The sequence below is a fragment of the Aricia agestis genome, chromosome 2, assembly GCF_905147365.1.
Source record: "Aricia agestis chromosome 2, ilAriAges1.1, whole genome shotgun sequence".
NCBI lineage: Eukaryota > Metazoa > Arthropoda > Insecta > Lepidoptera > Lycaenidae > Aricia > Aricia agestis.
The window spans coordinates 15,052,501-15,057,500 of record NC_056407.1 but is presented as its reverse complement, the minus strand read 5'-3'; the positions used below and the strand labels follow the sequence as shown (position 1 = coordinate 15,057,500).

At 50.2% G+C, this 5,000-nt stretch overlaps 3 non-coding genes across 3 annotated transcripts in view; all 3 read left to right on the top strand.

The window, feature by feature from the left end:
* The first annotated feature begins 1,143 nt into the window (after nt 1–1,143).
* LOC121740090 lies at nt 1,144–3,046 on the top strand. The gene has a single exon (XR_006037541.1). It is a non-coding gene; the product is annotated as a small subunit ribosomal RNA (ribosomal RNA).
* Nucleotides 3,047–3,471: 425 nt separating this feature from the next.
* LOC121740133 lies at nt 3,472–3,628 on the top strand. The gene has a single exon (XR_006037567.1). It is a non-coding gene; the product is annotated as a 5.8S ribosomal RNA (ribosomal RNA).
* Nucleotides 3,629–4,107: 479 nt separating this feature from the next.
* The window catches only part of LOC121740114, a 3,960-nt gene continuing 3,067 nt past the window's right edge, over nt 4,108–5,000 (top strand). Inside the window, exon 1 of the ribosomal RNA XR_006037564.1 lies at nt 4,108–5,000. This exon is cut by the window's right edge and continues 3,067 nt beyond it. This is a non-coding gene — a ribosomal RNA (large subunit ribosomal RNA).

The window sequence follows — 5,000 nt, the reverse complement described above, 5'->3', positions numbered from 1 at the left end:
GATTTATGTACAATACAATAATAATAAACATTGAACACGACCCGCCACCGTAGTTTTCTTTTTTAATTTTTTTTTTTATATTTTTTATTATTTTGTATATAACCACCGTCGACATTTGTTATTATCAGGTAGGTACTATTTATTCTAGTTTCACATGTACAATACAATAATAATAAACACTGAACACGTCCCGCCACTGTAATTCATAATTCAAATTGTATAATATCAAAGTGAGATGTTCAATGCGCGAACCGACCGATTGGTCTTGAGAGTGTTTTTGTTTTTCAAACTTTCCTTCCGGACGGGGGGGGGGGGGGAATGGTGGTGGTGGTGGTGGTGGTGGTGCTGGTACCAGGTTTAGGTTAATCGAAGTCTATACTACTCGATGTGACAACATATATTTTTAATCGCATAACACCAGCGCATTATCTGCACGGCGCATTCGCATATACATGTGGAGTGAGTGCGAGTGAGCAGTGATGGTGGTGTTGGTTATGCGATGTGTGAAAATACAAAAATTTGTGCCATATCCATTTGAGCTCATCATAATGATAATAAACAAACAATATACGACGTGTCGACCGACGGACCAGCGAAACGTGAGGTTCTCGCGATAATCATTAGTTTGATTTTGTGTCGAGCCGAACGGTAGCTGCAGTTCGTTAAAGTTACCACCGTAACAATCGCGGCGGGGCATTATGTACGAGCGCGGAGCACCTGTTTAGAGTGCGCCGTTGTCTGGTATTGTGCCCGTCGCGTCGAAGGTGGAACTGATAGCGGTCGCGAAGTTACAATATTTCTTCATATAGTATTACATCAACTTTGACGTAATGTATGTGGTCTGATCTCTCCAGCACCGGGCGACAATCTATATGGTTGACGAGTTCATGTTAAACTCTCTGTTACACTATCATAGATGATAGATCTCGTAATATGGAACGTTCGAATGTGCGGTAGCTTAGTTGCTCCGCGTTTTCTTTTTTTTGTGTTTGTCGCACAAAAGGGAAAATTCAAATAATGACTGGTCACCGCGCGTGCACGGTCCGCCGTGTGTGCGCGCGTGCACTGTTTGGCCGTCGACACGCGTGTCGACGGCGAGTACCTCGAGCGCTCGAAGAGATTCGTGCGGCTCTAGTGGTTAGCTCCCTGGTTGATCCTGCCAGTAGTTATATGCTTGTCTCAAAGATTAAGCCATGCATGTCTCAGTGCAAGCCGTATTAAGGCGATACCGCGAATGGCTCAATATATCAGTTTTGGTTCCTTAGATCTTACTCAGTTACTTGGATAACTGTGGTAATTCTAGAGCTAATACATGCAATCAGAACTCTGACCAGCAATGGGATGAGTGCTTTTATTAGATCAAAACCAATCGACGGAGGGCCTCGCGTCCTAAGTCGTTTATTTTGATGAATCTGGATAACTTTTGCCGATCGCATGGTCCAGTACCGGCGACGCATCTTTCAAATGTCTGCCTTATCAACTTTCGATGGTAGTTTCTGCGACTACCATGGTTGTCACGGGTAACGGGGAATCAGGGTTCGATTCCGGAGAGGGAGCCTGAGAAACGGCTACCACATCCAAGGAAGGCAGCAGGCGCGCAAATTACCCACTCCCGGCACGGGGAGGTAGTGACGAAAAATAACGATACGGGACTCTTACGAGGCCTCGTAATCGGAATGAGTACACTTTAAATATTTTAACGAGGAACAATTGGAGGGCAAGTCTGGTGCCAGCAGCCGCGGTAATTCCAGCTCCAATAGCGTATACTAAAATTGTTGCGGTTAAAAAGCTCGTAGTTGCATTTGTGCGCCGCGCTGTCGGTGCACCGCATCCGCGGTGATACTGACACGTTTGCGGAGCATATCGTCGGTGAGCCGACGGTAAAACGTCGGTTCAATATCAAAATCCTATCGCGGTGCTCTTCAGTGAGTGTCGAGGTGGGCCGACAATTTTACTTTGAACAAATTAGAGTGCTCAAAGCGGGCTCAAAATGCCGCTTGAATATTTCGTGCATGGAATAATAGAATATGATCTCGGTTCTATTTTGTTGGTTTTCAGAACTCCGAGGTAATGATTAATAGGGATAACTGGGGGCATTCGTATTGCGACGTTAGAGGTGAAATTCTTGGATCGTCGCAAGACGAACATCAGCGAAAGCATTTGCCAAAGGTGTTTTCATCAATCAAGAACGAAAGTTAGAGGTTCGAAGGCGATTAGATACCGCCCTAGTTCTAACCGTAAATATGTCATCTAGCGATCCGCCGACGTTAATACAATGGCTCGGCGGGCAGCTTCCGGGAAACCAAAGATTTTGGACTCCGGGGGGAGTATGGTTGCAAAGCTGAAACTTAAAGGAATTGACGGAAGGGCACCACCAGGAGTGGAGCCTGCGGCTTAATTTGACTCAACACGGGAAATCTCACCAGGCCCGGACACCGGAAGGATTGACAGATTAACAGCTCTTTCTTGATTCGGTGGGTGGTGGTGCATGGCCGTTCTTAGTTGGTGGAGCGATTTGTCTGGTTAATTCCGGTAACGAACGAGACTCTAGCCTGCTAAATAGGCGTCGCCATTTAGGTGTGCGCGACTTCGGTCGCGCAACTCACTGGCGACGTATTAAAATTCTTCTTAGAGGGACCGGCGGCTTCGAGCCGCACGAGATTGAGCAATAACAGGTCTGTGATGCCCTTAGATGTCCTGGGCCGCACGCGCGCTACACTGAAGGAATCAGCATGTTCTCCCTGGCCTAGAGGCCCGGGCAACCCGTTGAAACTCCTTCGTGCTGGGGATTGGGGTTTGCAATTATCCCCCATAAACGAGGAATTCCTAGTAAACGCGAGTCATAAGCTCGCATTGATTACGTCCCTGCCCTTTGTACATACCGCCCGTCGCTACTACCGATTGAATGATTTAGTGAGGTCTTCGGACCGACACGCGGTGGCTTCACGGCCGTCGGCGTTGCTGGGAAGTTGACCAAACTTGATCATTTAGAGGAAGTAAAAGTCGTAACAAGGTTTCCGTAGGGGAACCTGCGGAAGGATCATTATCGTATGATGTTGTTGTGTTATTCAATTAACGCGACGATAATATTATACCATAAACAATCGAATCGAACTGAACAACATTTTTTTCTCGCTACGACGGAGTCGAACTTGAACGCTCGAGTTGACCCCTACGCGCTAGTGCGCTAGTACCTGTACACACACTGTCACGTTCGCGTCACGTTGACTGGCAAGAATCCGCGCCACGAGTGTCCAATGAACAGACGGTGGATCGCGTGCAGCGAAAGTCAGTGTGCTAGTGCGGGGGGTGTAAGCTCGTCGCGCGTCCGTCGGTTGGCGTAAATACAACATTATAACAGAGAGCGGTAAACGAATGTCCACGTTTGACCTTAACACGTCCGTGGTCTGTTTGTTTCACATTCAATTTATTTTTCACACCCAGTGACATGTTTTTTATAATATAAACCATTACCCTGGACGGTGGATCACTTGGCTCGCGGGTCGATGAAGAACGCAGTTAACTGCGCGTCATAGTGTGAACTGCAGGACACATTTGAACATCGACATTTCGAACGCACATTGCGGTCCGTGGAGAAACATCCAGGACCACTCCTGTCTGAGGGCCGGCTGTATAAAATCATATGCCACACTGTTCGTCTCACGACGAACAATTGACGGTTCCGGGCGGCGTCGCGCGTGTGTGGGTTCGCCCATGCCGCGCCTCACGTGCGGTCCGTTTAAATATGAGACATAAATGTAATATAACGTTACGTGTTGTGTGGTGTGTACGGTAGCGCGCTCGCGTCGGCGACGTGCGCCGCTCCCCACCGACGCTCCGTGAAGGTAAAAAATTTGCGAGAGTGATTATCGGTGTGCGGGGCGTGCACGCACGTCGAACTGTGTCGTCGGCGCGCGTGATGCGCTGCGTACGTTCGAACGAAAACACCGCCGTCGAAAACACTGTTATATTATTTGAATTAATGAACAGTAGGCGGACTCGACGTCCGAAGGGCGCGTCGTCGACGCCGACGCACCGATTGATTTCGGTCGCGGAGGCGGAGTCGTTGCGCTGACGGATATCGCGTCTGCCTCAAATTTTTATCGTTGGCCTCAGATCAGGGAGGATCACCCGCCGAATTTAAGCATATTAGTAAGCGGAGGAAAAGAAACTAACTAGGATTTCCTTAGTAGCGGCGAGCGAACAGGAAAGAGCCCAGCACTGAATCCCGCGGTCGTCTCGGTCGCGGGAGATGTGGTGTTCGGGAGGTTCCGCTTTCTCGTCGTCGCCGCGCCTGTCCAAGTTCGCCTTGAACGGGGCCGTTTATCCGTAGAGGGTGGCCGTCACCGCCAGGCCCGTAGCGACGGTGCGAGGCGGCGAGAGGAGCTCTCCTAAGAGTCGGGTTGCTTGAGAGTGCAGCCCTAAGTGGGTGGTAAACTCCATCTAAGGCTAAATATTACCGCGAGACCGATAGCGAACAAGTACCGTGAGGGAAAGTTGAAAAGAACTTTGAAGAGAGAGTTCAAGAGTACGTGAAACCGTTCAGGGGTAAACCTGCGAAACTCGAATGAACGAACGGAGAGATTCATCGTCATTCGGCGGCGTACGGGCGTGCGCCTCGATGTGTGTCGATCGTTTCGGCGATGCGGCGCGCACGGGACTCGTCCGTCGACGTCCGCCGACGGCGTGCACTTCTCTCTTAGTAATGCATCGCGACCCGTTCGGGGTCGGCCTAAGCGCCTCTCGGGAGTCCGTCGGCGAGCGTCTCGGCGCTCGCTGGCGTACCGGGTCGGGTTGCCGGCCGGCCGTTGCGGACGGTATAAATGATGGATAATACGCTTCAATGCGAACCGCGCACGCGTTTACGCGCGTCCGGCCCGACGCAAGCTAGCGTCCCGGTGGATGTCCTGCCTCAGTGCGGACGTACGTCGGTCGTTGCTGTTTGTCGCCGCCGTGCAGTCTCGGACTGTGCGCGTCTCTGTCTGCGATGATTCTGTTTC